Raw genomic sequence first — 15461 nt, 5'->3', positions numbered from 1 at the left:
TCATTAATGTTTTCACATAGCAATAACTTTAAATAGTTAAAAAAGCAGGCATGCACATCTCTGCACACAAAGCGCTTTGTAAATGGCGTATTTTAAATTTTCGGAGGTTTTAAGTTACCACTTGGAACAATATTTTTTTAGAAAAGTTTTTTTTTACCTGATTTAAAAATTAGTCGTCAATTGGGGGTAATTGTTTATATTCTATTGCTTTACATGATACATACTGGATAATCAGTAACCATTTGATTTCCAATTGTTTTTTTCAGGAATCTATTATTTTGTGGAATATTTCCAGTTCTGCACGCTGTCTACTTCGGGCTCTCAGTAAATGTCGCATTCAGAGCATTCCTGTACTAGGAAGATTTAAGGTGCAAATAACTCAGGGCTCTGACAGGATCTGCAGTATACAAAGCTTTCAGAAGACAACCCACCTGCTTCATACGTTGAAACAGAAACAACCAGATAGATGCACAAGGTTCTCTGCTTACCACTCAGCCTCATCTCTCTTCACAATCTTCCCATCTCTGTCCCAGCGCATACAACTACTTCCCCAATGTTCAACGCAATCTTGTATTTGGACCTTTCCATCTGATTGCTTTACCTAGACACTCTTCCTCTGTAACATCAACTCTTCCTTTATGTATCACTTACATGTCACTCATGAGAGCCTTCCCAGGCCGTCACCGGCAACCCTCGTTTGTCTTACAACGCCTGTCAAGAACTCTTATAGTCATTCTATCACACTATTTTAATTGTTTGTCTGTCTTCTTCAATAGACTGTTAAGTCTGAGAAGGCAGGGTTCATTCACTGTTGTGCAGTGTTGTATCTCTCGCACCTAGTATTGGCCTAACAGTGTTTTTTCAATAAATATTTCTTGATTGAATAATGAGTGGCTGGAATTTCAGTAAATAGTTAATGCTCTTCCAACCACTCGGCTTGGTTTTCTGATATCCACTAGGACTGCACGCCCCAGACTGACACATTTTCACCCTGTGAGGCTGACCGTCCTTTGACCCAGAGTTGCAGGTAGAAAATCATGTCTGAATCTGACTTCTCAGCAGAGTGACCGCCGACACCTCGTGGAGACGAAGGGCGTGGGTTTGTATAACAGATCCACGAGCAACTGCTATACCCTCTAGGCAATGAGCTGGGAAAAGGGCCTTTGCTATCAGGATCCCAGGAAAGACGAAGGATTCGTCTTAACCCCACCTCTGGCAGCGCTCTCCGCTCACTGCCACCTCCAGCGCGCCAAGCCGTTAGTCCCACCCCATCACACTCGGCTCCACCCACCTGGCGCGCCAGGGTTACTAAAATCCTAGCCGCCAGAGTACGCGACGCGTTCCTAAGCCCCGCCTCCGGGGCGAGGGCACGCTCCCCCTCCCAGCTGTGCCTAAGCCGTTCCGTTAGTAGCGGGAGGAAAAACCGTCCTTCGGGTCCCCGCCTCTCCACTCCCAACGCTTTACTCCCTACTCCCCCTGCGACCACTACACAGCTACGGAGGCCCCTAAAGTACAAATATCCCCCAGACCCTTGGCGTATCCTGATAGGTTTTGTTTTTGTTATTCCATCTGGTCCTGAGGCTCTGCATTCAGTTTTTGTCAGGAATTCTGTCTCGCGATTTTCCTCCGGCAGCAAGAACTCCAACGATCTTCACGGAAGTAAAAGTTTTTCTTTTTTCTTTTTTTTTGCTGCTGTGGCCGCCCACATTCCTTCCCTCCCACCTCGCGGAATTGTGGCGGGAGGGGGAGGAGGAAGTCAAAGCGCCTGCGCGGAGAGGCCGCTTTCCATCCGGGTCCCTGTCCGTGCGGTGCAGCAGGTCGGTAGGCGGGAAATGGCGACTGGCTGAAGGAGCTGGTTCTGTTGCTGCTGCGGGCTAAGCGGGAAAGACACCACACATTGCGCAGTCGGGACCATCACCAGAGCCTGAGGACACTTCTCTGTCGTCACAGTTAGGTAATCTCCCTCGTCCAGACACTGCCGCTGCTCCCAGCCTTAGTCTTCCTCCTCTTCAAGGGCCGTCTGCCGGGATCTCCTCCCCTTCCCAACCGGGCTCTCCAGCGGCTCCCGCGCCTTGGTAGGCATGCAGTGTTGGCGCCTCGAAAGTCCGCTGTGTGGAGCCGCTCTTCTTTGGACTTTCCCCTGGGAACAGAAAGGGCGCTCACTTCCCGCCAGCTTCAGCTCCCAGGCTGCGCGGCCTGTGTTGTGATTTCTGGGGTTAGATTTCACTTTGCTACCCACCCCCCACCCCAGCCCCGCCTCGATCTCACGTTCCTAGTTCCAAACCTTGTGGTCCCTCTCGGTAATTGGGTTAAATCAGCTTTTCTAACCTTGGCCCACCTGATGTTTTCGATATTTCATTCTTTCTAGTAGGGTGCTTTTAGGGGGGCGTTGCTCTATCAGTTTTTATAAAAACCTTTTGATGTTCTAGAAGGAGAGATTTCAGAAAGTTCTGTTCATCTTCTGTACTGTTAAAACATTGAGTTGACATTTTACTTTTTCAAGTCAAGAATGGTTGTAAAGGACGGTCCATGTGGAAGGCCTGTGGTTTCTGTAGTGGTCAATTAAGGGTGAATCTTATGGTATTCTTCGTAGTATTTTACGCTTTCTTTGGGTATTAAACGCCTGTATGGATGTTTACTTTTCAATTCTTGACGAGAATTTCGTGAATAAGTAAATTGTGTTTATTTACTTCTCACCCTATTGGTGGCTGGATGTGTGATGATGTTAAGCACTTTAGAGTATCGTAGATTAGACTAAAGAGATACTGCTCGTAAACTGCCTTAAGATCTTCAAATGAAATGTACTTACAGTAGTTGTTCCTTTAAGGCAGGGATTTATCTTTCTAATGCTAATAAAGTAATATCAAGATTATTGCTCAACATGGGTATACAAATTAGTGACTTAAGAGGATAGATTTATCTTCATAATTTGCAGATCGCAGATTTTTTAATATACTGTTTTTCTATTCTTTGCTAAGTTTTACATTTTCGTTTGTTGTCCAGCTGTTAAAGCAAGGAAATGGCTAGTTAAAGCTAGTTTTATTCTTTTTTTTTTTTTTTTTAAACATTGCAGACCAGTTGTCCATAAAGAGAAGTAATAAGGAGGCTGTCGGTGTTTTTCAGAATTTGTTTTTTGACCGTGTTGAATTTGGGGTTGTTGTTGTTTTAACTAGTTAAATTAATTTTTTAAATTTATTACATGTCATTTGATGTTAATCACTTGAAGGCTTCAGCTCTCTAGGTCCAGTTTAGAAGACGTCACTATTGTTAGCATGTTAGGGTTAAATTTCAATAATAAATAGAAACACACAAACATCGTTATAGTCGACATTTGGTAGATTTCCCCCCAAGGTCATAAAGAAAGTCAAGGCAAATGTAGCTCTTAATGTGAAGCAGTCTTTTAGGATGGAGTTGAACTTCATACTTATCTTCTAGGACCAAAAGATTAGGGAGTGAGAAGTGGTAGGGAGGGCATGTTGGATACTTGCTGAGTCAATTTGTTTAAAAAGTAGGGCCAAATATGTGACTTAAAAGGATGTAAAATAAGTTATTGGCTTAAATGTAGGCTTTATCTGCACTTTAATAACCTTTTGGGGTAGTTAATAAAGCATTAACGGTTTTAATAAAATTCGGTTTATAGGTAGCTGAATGAGCATTGTCTGTAGACTTTGTCTTCAAGAATTCACCAAAATTGTTTTAATTTTGCGTTCATTTAGTACCTGCGCTCTTCTGATAATCTCAGTATGATCTGAAAGGATGTGAAAGCTCTAGGTGGTATAGTCCTTAACCTTTGTGGATTTGTAGCTATATAGAAATTACAAGTAGGATTGCATAGAAAAACCGAATAGGATTGATATGTTTTATAATATTCCAATCTATGTAGAAGCTAGTAATATTCTTTTTCCACTGTTAAGAAATTAAGAATTGGGGAACTTGTATCTTTCCCAGATTCATCTAGCTGATCCCATGTTTGAGATTTCTGGTCAAGAGGTTTCTTCACAAGATTATTCTATAACTGAAATCATCCAATTCTGGTTTTAAAAAAACTTGGACCTGGTGTTAGGAAAAGAGTACTAGACTTCAGGCTGTAGAATTAATTGCAGATTTAATAAAATGGTATTAAATTATCTCGGTCATAGGAGACTGTGCTTTGGATTAATGTGATGAAAAGTAAAGTGGTATGTCAATTCAAAATAAACACTAGTTATATTTGTAATTTACCAAGTTGTTGTGAAAGCATAAAGTAGAAAAGACACTAAATAGTTATAAATAGCGAATATGCTGAGAGAACTTCATATATGGTGTGCTCTAAGTAATTCTTCTGACTAGATTAAAAAGTTACCTGACCATTTTAACTGAATTGGCTACAGGGGTCATTTGCTGTACTTTGAAGATGAGACTATTTAACAGATACAGGATTTATGATAAAACCATACAGTTGTGGTTTTAGTTTCCACTTACTTGACATTTGCCATGAGGCATATATATCTAAGCCAGACATATATTCACTGCTGGCTGTATGATTACATTAATTTTTAATTTAGACTATTAAATTGTAATTGGATCTACATTACAAATAGGTAGACTAGGTGGCTGGCTGTGAGGTATAATTTGAGAATTGCTGATGCTAAACTTTGTGTCCTGTGTGTTATGGAATTCTTTCTAAAATAGCCTGCGTAAAATGACATTCTCTGGAAGAGAAATTTTAAAATACTGTCTTTTATTAACAATATTAGCATAGGTTAGTTTATCAGATAAACTTGCTCTGCCTATACAAACCAGGTGAGAGTTCAGAGGCAGAGTGGAAGATAAAAGTAAACTTTTATGAACTATGATGAGGTGGTGTGTGACATATAGGAACATTGTCTAGGGGAGAAAGACATGGTGGGGTAAAGTCATAGTTTCAAGTTTGGGCCTCTTAGGTCCATTGGGAATCTTATGAATCTGACAGTAATGATAGGTGAGACTAAGAGCAATCCCAAGAAGAAATCATAGGACCTTAAGGACAAATATGGTATATAGGTTTGGTCAGCCCTTATGTTTACCTCAATCTGTAGGTCCCCTAGTTAGTATGGTATTTTTAGAGAAGAGTGAAGAGAAATGCTAAGATGCCATTGGAAAAAAATAGTGTTGTAAAATATTTACATATAGTCTTTTAAATTTAATATAAGATCACAGCACGCCAGTTGACTTCATTACTGATCCCATATTTTATGATATTTATAGGCTCTCCGGTATTAATTTAAAGAGAGTGTAGAAAAGGAAGTGTATCTAGATTAAACATGAATCATCAGCAATACTTTGACTTGAGATTCTAGCAGTCAGGTTTTAATAATAGCCATAATGCTTTTAGGACAAGGAAATGTGTTTATTACTTTGATCAAAGAAACAAAACTACTGAAAGGCACTTGAATACTTTATAAATAATTGTGATTAATATTTAGTAATAGTGGTTTACATAGTTTAGGAAGAATGTTTTCTTTCTTTGGACTAAATACTTTTATATTGAGAAATTCGTAACTAAAAAAACAGACATTACTAAAAATAAATACAGGGAAGATTAAGAACCTGTTAGCAGCATAACTTGATATTTTAAGTTTCTCATGTTGACCAGTTAAAGTAATCTTTAAGTGGGAATTTAAAGGCACATTTTATTAACAGAAAAGTATATTATTTGTTAAAAATATCCAGAACCCATAAGTATCTTTTAGTTGAGAAAAAACTATGATTTTTGTTATAATAATAGTTGCTTTCTTCCTGTATTTCCCACATATGTGTGATTATCCTATTGAGTTGAAATGATTAACCTCTCACTGACCTCAAGTACCTGCTTTAGTGTATTTTGTTAAATAAGGTAATTATACAATTCTTTAATTTTCTGATGTACTGATAAAGTCATTTGAAAAATGTTCACAATCATATTTCATATAATCATGCTTTTTTTCCTCATTGGGAATATACCTTTTTATTTTATTTTTTTTAGTAGTAGCAAATGAGAGGGCACTTCCGTTAAAGAATTATAATTTTACCTCATATTTGATTATTAATTTAAAAACTCACTCTTCATTAACCTCCTTATCTTCAGTTTATCTCAACCATAGTGATAGTTTTTCCTTGGTAGGTAATGATAAGAATAGTGGGGTATTCAATGCAGATTTATTTTGGTCAAAGGCCTTGATGTTTTACTTCACAATTTTAAGATTTTTAGTTAATAACTAACTATTCTTTGTCAAATTCTCATTGATTCTTTTCTTACTATCAAATTAATGTGTTCTGAGAATTTTAGATTTTTGATGGCCTTAGTAAAATTAATTTTCTTTAAATAGAAGTTTTTGTGAAAGAGAGTAAATAAGAAGTTGTATCTCTCCCCTTGTCCAGTTTTGGTGAGAACTACTTAAATAAAAAGCACTCTTAGGAAAGTTCTGCCAAAATTAAGTTCACTTTAATCTTCAGTTGTTCTTTGTTAATGTATCCAATAAGTACCTTATAATATGTATGTATAAGGGAGTCCCCAGTAAGTTTTAAAAGTACATATGTTGAGATATATACATTTTCTATAGAAAGGATAAATATGAGATGAAAAATGGTAGACTGGAGTGACAAGTTTCGTATGTGCTTTTTGAAGGGAAAAAATGATTCTCACAAGTTTTATGGTACTCAGTTCTTATAAACCCATAACCTGTATTTTTGCTAAAATAATATATTGTGTTATAAAGTTTTATTGGTATTAGTTTCTTATCATGTACTAAAATGCTCTTTTTTACAAGATGTTTATATTTACTGGAGGTAGTTAAAACAATTTTCTAATTACTGTTCTTTTAAAGCTCGGGTTGAAGAAATACAGGCATGTCGTTAGCAGAAGGACATACTGTTTCATTCTGTCCATAACAAATATTGATTTTTCCCTAAAGGTATTTATGCTGAGGACATACAAGGTTTTAAGTTGGGGTGCTAACTGTAGTATTTTTAAATATATAATGACTGTGCCATAAGTATTTTCATTGATCAACAAACTGAATACTGCCATCTTTGAAAAATCAATTTATATTTTCATAGAGTGTTTCAGTCATCAGTAGTCTAACAGCCCACATATTTTGTTTCTCTAGAGAAAATTAATTAGTCATGATTTTAGAAAATATGTTTTTTTGGATGTTCATTGACAGAAAAAAGGTTAAGAGGAAAAAAACATAATTTTATCAACCTAACTTAAGCTACTCTTATTTTTTGTATATTCCCTATATACAAATGGTTTATTTATTTATTTTTTTTATTTAGTAGTTTCCGAAGAATCCTATATTAGCTAATAAAAAGAATCATATTAAAAATAATACTGACCCAAAAAGACTACACACTTTGTTGGGCAGAGTTGGATAAGAAGAATCTCCCTGTCTTGGAGTTAATGCTTCATATAATACTCCTGCTTATTCCTTTTGCCCTAGTTGATGTTTGACTTATTAGATGATAAGTGGGAGGGACAGAGAAATCTTTTCCTTCTCCGAAGTCATTTAACGAAGGCTTAAGAAAGTAGTAGAGAGTAAAAGTGTATAGTTGGCAATACCTGAAGCCATTGATTTCAAGTTAGTCAGGCTATAAAAATAGTGAAAACAGATGCTGACACTTGAAAATGTCCTTTGGTGTTAATGAAGACGTGCTTTTTAGCTTTTTCTTTCACAAATATAAATTTTGATATAAACTTGGTAGTGATACCGTTTGTAATAGAGTATAAATTAACAAACCCATAGAAATTTAGAGCTAGAGGAGACCAAAGGGGTCATATAATCCAGTAATGCCTTTGCTTTCTTTAATGATGAACTATTCTGAAGACTTTAAGTACGTGTAATTAATATTTGTCTTAGAGTTCTTAGAGATGAGTTATATGTGATAATAGGATAAAAACAGCTCAGATTAATGACTCATCTCTCATTTTGACAAAAAAAAAACTTTTTTAAAGATAAAATTTACATGTGGTGAAATGCACAGTCCAATAACTTCTTTTGCTGTTGAGGAAATGAAGTGCTAGAATGATTGCATGATTTAATCAGTGTCTAATCAGTGTCAGCTAACTAATGATAGATTCAGGACTGGTACCACCTAATCCAGAGGTTATTTCTCTAGGAACTCCCTCAGGAGCCTACTCCAGAACCTTGCATGCATATATTCTTTATATAGACAACTTATAATTTATATATACCTAAATTTTATGGGAAAATCCAGATTTTGTTGCCTTTAAAGTTTCTGATCTTTTCACAACTTTATTTATTACCCACTTTTGTATTCCTCTTATCCCTTTCATTCAGCAAGCATTTGTTTGTAAGAATGCACATTAGGTTAGTCCTAAATAATTTGTTAAGCATCCTTCATATACAATGTGTTATTTTGTTGTTTTGATAAAAGTTTTGTCCACTCAAGACCACAGTAGCAAATTAATCAACTTTTTTCTTGTATCATTATTATAATCTTGTTAACACATGACTATTTGCAACCATAATTGTTTGCTTCAAATATTGTTTGGGATCAGAGATTTTGCGACAAGAGGAAGGAAATCTCATGAGGAAGGAACATTTTTAGTTTTATTTATAGGCCTCTTTTTTTGTGAGCAAGAATTGATTATTGCTGTAAGGATTGCGTTTCAGTGAAATAGTTTTTTTCTTATTCTCTGGTCTCTGAGGGAAATGAGAAAAATTATTGTTCAGTTTAACAAAGGTTGAGATCTTATATGCCAGGTTACTGGAGTTATAGATAAGATCTCTGCCTTCAAGACTCTTACAGTCCAGTGCCTTTAAAGATAAACAGATTATTTCAGTAGGATGCGTTAAGAGCTAAGTTAGAGACAATCACAGATTTACACAGGCTTGGGGATGTAGAGGTGGTTACTTATTGAGGAGGGTGATGCTTGGGCTGAGCTTTAAATGATGAAGGTAAGAATTAGTTGAAAGAATGTTTGAGGTAAAGAGAAAAGCAGAAGCATGATACAGCAGTGTGGGCAGGAAACTTATTACTAGAGTGTAAAGAGTGAGGCAGCAAATAGCAATGAAAAAAGACTTGAGAGGTAGATCTTGTGGGGTTTTATATTGTAATACGTGAATTTAGTCTTTATTTTGAAGGGAAGGAACAGGCAGATTTGTGGAGTATGGAGGATGGATTTATAGAGGACAAGACAAACATTTTAGAGGTAAAATCATCAGGATTTGATGATTGACTATAGGACACAAAGGAGAGGATGAAGGGGATATTTGGGATGGTTTCTGGCTTGATCGATTAGGTAGATGATGATACTTGAGATAAGAATTTAGTATTAGGAAAAATACAGTAGGAAGAGCAAGTTTAGGGATGGGATGGGAAAAGTGAATATGGGGGTGAGATCAAAGAAGTGAATTCAATTTTGGGTAAGTTGAATTTGAGGTGCCAAGTGAAAGTGTTGCAAAGGCTGTTGGATGTGAGTGTGAAATTCAGAGGTGGTAAAGAAACTAGTCGAATTAATGTTGTTTATAGTGAGCATTTGCAAGAGGCTCCCCGCCACCCCAAATCCTTTTAATTGGGCTACAGGTAAATAGAAAGCAAATTTCAGTGCCTAGTTTTAAATTGCTGAGCAATCAGCCTTTTCTATTTCTTCAATGAGATCTGGTCCAAATGTCGAACCATCATTATATACTTTTTCTGCTCCCAGTGTCAAGAGTTCTTAGGCTTTAAAATATTGTTGCCCCATGGCTGTTTGTTTTGTGATGTAATCTGCTTAAATTGTATCATTTTCATTGATTAGTAGTAGTGTGCTCATTTTCTATTCTTTTCCTGTTTATCTTATTACTCTTAATAGAAAAGAACTTATCTAGTAATGGAGCTCTTAACCTGTAGATGTGTTAAATTCTAACAAACAGCATTATTACCAAGATGAGGCTGTATATGTATATTTAAAACTCTTCCCTTTATATTTTAAGTTTAAGTAATAAAATTAGGTTTTTGCAGCTATTATATCGGCAATTTCTGACCTGTAATTAGCCCAGTTAATGTGTATTGTATTTGCTTTTGGTATCAGGGTAATGCTGACCTCATAAAATGAGTTGAAAAGTGTTCCTTCTCTTCTGTTTTCTGGAAGAGTCTGTGTAGATATGTTTTGTTGTTTTATAAAACATTTGGTAGGATTCTGTAGTGAAGCCATTTGGATCTGAAGTTTTCTATGTTTGAGGCTTTTTTCTGCAGTTTAAATTTTTAAAAATAGATACAGAAATGATTAGGTTATCTATTCTTGCACGAGCTTCGGTGGTTCATATTTTTTGAGGAATTTGATCATCTAAATTTTTGAATGTATGGGCATGAAGTTGTAATACTCCATTTTTCTTTTAAAGTCTGTAAGATATGTAGTGATGTTCACGTTTCCATCCCAATACTGGTAATATGTGTCTTGTCCCTTTTTTTCCTTCCTGTCTTGCTAGAGGTTTATCAGTTTACTGATCTTTTTTTTAAAAATCAACTTTTGGTTTCATTAGTTTTCTGTTTTTGACCTTATTGATTTTTCTCTTGAATGCTTTGTCTCTTAACAGTGGGCTGATTTTTCTTCCTTTTTTTTTTGTATCTTGCAATGTTTTATTGAAGCCTAGATATCATGAATAGTGCAGTAAAGATTAAGTACATAGTATTTATACCTAGAAAATTACATACCTGGACTTTTAGTGTAGGGGATGGAGTTAGGCTGAGTTTCAGTTTTGTTGTTACAAAGAATACTTTAAGTGGCTTCAAATTTCTCTAATGTAGCTTTGTGCTTAGGCTAGAAGTTTGAGGTATGGGGAAGTGTTTCTCAGTTTTCCTGTTGACTCAGTTTTTGGCTTTTCCTGAGTGCTTGTGCCTTTATGTAGAATCTAGATGTTTCTGACTCTCTCCCAGTGGTAGACTATTGTGTTAATCAATATTTGTTAGCCTAGTGGTGGAATCAGGAACGTCTCTGTTCTGGTCCAGTCTCAATCTTGGATAGGCCCTGTGTGTCTGGGCGTCAGGAGTGGGCCTCTGTCAGTGATATTATCCCTTTTTGCCAAACCAGGCCTTGTATCTTTTCCAGTCTTGTTTGCAAGAGTTTCTTGATCCTGCCTAAGTGATAGGAGATCTCTAATGGCATTGGTGTAAGATCCTGGGCCCAAGATTATTTCCTGCTCCTCTTCTACTGGTTACAGTCTTTTACTGTACCCTCATCCTTTACAGTGTTTTCAGTTGTGCCCCTGGAGTGACTGGACTTGCTGCCCCTCCCTGGCCTTAAAGTTTTTGTTCGATAAAGGGAGAATGATCCAGTTAAGCCTTTGAATATTTTTTCCATAATAGATACCGCTCCCCTCTTCCAGTCTTGCACCACAGTGGAAGACTCTCCTTAGTCTCATGGTCTCATAATGTATTTGGTGGAGGTCTGTGGCAAAGGCCTTACAAACAGATTTGGATTCCTGTTGTGTCTGCAGCTCCCCAGAAATAATATACATGCTTATGCTAGCCCATACTTTGTCTTTAGGAGTTTATTAACAATTTTAGATGAATTCTTATTACCTGCTTTTATAGTACCACTGTCTTTTCCCTTGCTCTGCCACAGGTGAGCCAGTGCTTACATCTTCTCTCTCCTATGAAGGGTTTGTCTTTTCTTGGATCTTTATTTGGTTACCTTGAGTCCTTAGCTCTCTAATAGATTGAAGAAAAGTTTAGTTTTATAGTTTATCCAGTTTTCATTGTTAGGCATTTTTTCTGGCTTTCTATTGCGTAGGCAAAACTCCAGTTAGCCAGAGGAGCTCTTCTTTCTTTTATGGAGCTGTAGTTTGTAATTCTGTGATTTTGGCCTCAGGTTCCTTGGTATAAACTCCTCCCTTGCTTTCTCTTGGTTTAGACCAAAGGAAAGCATTCAGATTGGCTAGACTGATAGTAAAAAAAGAGAGTAATTCCTCAACTGGCCCTAGATTGCCTTTTCCTCTTCCCTAAACACTGTGGATCTCCTCCCCCCCACCCCACCCGCAGACTATCTCGTGGTCAGTGCCTTCTACAATTTTTGTTGTCTTTTCCCAGAACTCTTCTTTCTTCCAATCCTGCTTATCCTTCCATTTCCTATTAAGAAATGCCCAGAAAAAACATATATACTGAATTTTTTAATCCAGAATTTAGATGAAATATTTCTGCGCTTTGTGTACCTGATAATCCATTATTTTTTTGTCTGTAGGTTATTTTGTTATTTCTTATAAGAAGTAAATATTTAAAAGGCAGAATAGCAGGGCAAATTTTACTTGGTCTCTTATTGTGTACTTTACTTCTATCCCCATTTTATCCTTTCCCTTTTCACTGTAGTTTATTAAAAAAGGAAAAAGAAAGAAGAGTCCCTGTCTCTCATTCTGTTGGAAACCTTTACCTTACACTGTCATTAGTAGCTTGGAAAAAGAGATGGAGAGCTAAAGGTTTTTTTTAATTGTGGTAAAATATAGATAACATAAAATTAACCATTTTAACCATTTTTAAATGTTCGGATTGGTGTTATTAAGTATATTCATCTCGTGCAGCCGTTACCACTGTCCACCGCCAGAACTTTTTCATATTCCCAAACTGAAACTCCACATCTGTTAAACAATAACCCTCTTTCCCCTTCTTCCCTCAGATCCTGGCAACCACCATTCTACTTTGTCTCTATAGTTTGACTACTGTAGTTACCTGATATAAGTGAAATCATGCAGTAGTTGTCCTTTCATGACTGGCTTCTTTTACCTAGCATTATGTCCTCAAGATTCATTCAAGCAGTAGCATTTTCCAGCATTCTTTTTTTTTTTATTTTTAAATGATCTTCATTTTATTTTATTTGTAATCTTTTTATTTTTAATTACACTTGACATACAGTATTATATTAGTTTCAGGTATACAACGTAGTGATTACATTTATATAACTTACAAAGTGATCGATCACCCCTATAAGTCTAGTGCCCATCTGACACCATACTTATTAGAATAGTATTATTCTAATAAGTATGGTGTCAGATGGGTACTAGAGCATAAGGAATATAGTCAACAATATTCTAATAATTAGAATATTGTAACTAGTCGTTGGGATGTAAAGTAGAGCATAAGGAACAATATTCTAATAACTAGAATATTGTTGACTATATTCCTTATGCTCTACTTTATATCCCAATGACTGTTTTGTAACTACTAATTTGTACTTCTTAATCTCTTCTTCTTTTTCATTCATTCCCCCAACCCCACTCCCATTTGGCAACCATCAAAATGTTCTCTGTATATGTATGACTTTGTTTCTTTTTTTATGTTCTTTAGATTCCACATATAAATGAAATTATATGACATTTGTCTTTGACTTACTCCACTCAGCACAGTACACTCTAGGTCCATCCATGTTGTTGCAGATGGCAAGATTTCAATCTTTTTTTTATGGCTGGTTAATATCCTATTGTATATATGTACCACCTCTGCTTTATCCATTCATTCATTAATGGACACCCAGGTTGCCTCCATATCTTGGCTATTGTAAATAGTGCTGCAGTGAACATATGCAAGCACATATCCCTTCAAAGTAGTGTTTTGGGTTTCTTTGAATAAATACCCAGAAGTAGGATTACTGGGTGCTGCTCTGTCTCTTGTTAAGCCTTTGTTTTAAAGCCTGTTTTGTCTGATATAAGTATTGCTACTCAGCTTTTCTCCCCCCATTATCATGAAATACCTTATTCTATGCCTTTACTTTCAGTCTGTGTTCTTTGATCTGAAATGAGTCTCTTGTTGGCAGCATATGTAAGGGTCTTGTTTTCTTACCCATTCTGCCACCTTAGGTTTTTTGATTGGAGCATTTAATCCATTTACATTTAATTGTTGATAGATATGTAGTTATTGCCACTTTATTATTCATACTTTTTTTTTTTCTTAAAGAAGTCTCTTTAACATTTCTTGTAATACTCGTTTATTGGTAATGAACTCCTTTAGTTTTTTCTTGTCTGGTAAGCTCTTTAAATGTCCTTCGACTCTAAATGATAGCTTTGCTGGGTACAGTTTGGTTTTAGGACCTTGCCTTTCCATTACTTTTAATATTTTGTGCCAATCCCTACTGGCCTGCAAAGTTTCTGATGAGAAATCAGTTGACAGTTTTATGGAAGCTCTCTTGTTGGAAGTAACTGCTTTTATCTTGCTGCTTTTAACATTCTCTCTTTGTCTTTATCTTGGGCATTTTAGTGATGATGTTTCTTGGTGTGGACCTGTTTGAGTTTGTTTTGTATGAGGACTCTCTGAGCTTCTTCCGCTTGTATGTCAGTTTCCTTCACCAGGTTTTTCCATTATTGTTTCTTCAAATAGGTTTTCAATTTCTTGCTCTCTTCTTCTGGTACTCCTATGATGAGAATGTTGGTATGCTTGATGTTGTCCCAGAGGCCCCTTAAACTATCCTCATTTTTCTAGATTCTTTTTTCTTGTTGCTGCTCCGATTGGATGGCTTTTGCTACCTTATCTTCCAAATTATTAATTTGATCCTCTGCTTCATCTGATCTACTGTTGATTTCCTCTAATGTAATATTCATTTCAGTTATTCATTTTTTTGTGTGTTTTTATATCTATTTTTATGTTTTCTATCTCTTTGTTGAAGTTCTCACTGAGATTATTGAGCATCCTTAGAACCAGTATTTTGAACTCTGCATCTGGCAGATTGCTTGTCTCCATTTTGTTTAGTCCTTTTAATGTAACTTTGTTCTGTTCTTTCATTTGGGACATGTTTCATTGTCTACCCATTTTGACTACCTCCCTGTATGTGTTTATTAGGTAGAGCTGCTATGTCCTCCAGTCTTAGTTGAGTGGCCTTATGTAGTAGGTGTCCTGGGGGGTCTAATGGTGCAGTCTCCTTTGTCACCTGAGCTGGTTGCTTCAGATGTGTACCATGCGTGAGTTGTGTCTGCCCTCCTGTTTTAGTTGAGCCTTTGTTGCTGTTTGCACATCAGTAGGAGAGATTGATCTTCAGGCTGATTGGTTGTGAGGACAGTCCATTACTACAGTGGAGGAGCTCTTGTGCAGGAGCTGACCCTATAGAGCAGGATTTGCTGTAGCAGGGCTCTGGTACCTTCCCAGTCTGCCCTTTGGGTGTGTGATTTGTGGAGGTGGTTGGGGGATCCTCTGGTGTGGTCTGAAGCTGGTCACTGGGTGTGTTGGTTCTGGGGTTACTTGGTATGAGCTACAAAGTGATCTTCAGATGGTTGCCACTTGTGCTGGGCTTGGAGGTGCATGGGAGAGGCTAAGCTGCAAACCGAGGCCAGCTTCCACCTGTGCAGGGCTTGGGGCTGCTTAGCAAGAGGCCCAGTGTTGCTTGTTTGAGGTTTGTGAACTTTTGAGAGGGTTTTGGTAAGTCTGCAGCATGAGCCAAGACAGACTGTATGGAAAAGCCACTGGAAGTGGGTTGGATGGGGCAGGGTCTCAGGGAATCACTAGGGTGTGGAGAACAGTGTTAGCTATGTCGGAGACTCAGA

At 36.9% G+C, this 15461-nt stretch overlaps 1 protein-coding gene across 5 annotated transcripts in view; it reads left to right on the top strand.

Moving 5' to 3' along the window:
* Positions 1-1565: 1565 nt before the first annotated feature.
* The window catches only part of CTDSPL2 (CTD small phosphatase like 2), a 74773-nt gene continuing 60877 nt past the window's right edge, over positions 1566-15461 (top strand). The window contains exon 1 of one of the 5 annotated variants that reach the window (XM_006920419.3): positions 1566-1954. The gene's annotated coding sequence lies outside the window, so the exon portion shown is untranslated. The remainder of the gene's footprint in view (positions 1955-15461) is intronic. The other 4 variants (XM_015595980.2, XM_015595979.2, XM_015595978.2 and 1 more) reach the window with 4 other exon arrangements.

This window comes from Pteropus alecto, unplaced genomic scaffold (genome assembly GCF_000325575.1).
Source record: "Pteropus alecto unplaced genomic scaffold, ASM32557v1 scaffold86, whole genome shotgun sequence".
In the NCBI taxonomy this organism is placed as follows: domain Eukaryota; kingdom Metazoa; phylum Chordata; class Mammalia; order Chiroptera; family Pteropodidae; genus Pteropus; species Pteropus alecto.
This window is presented reverse-complemented; position numbering and strand designations above follow the sequence as displayed.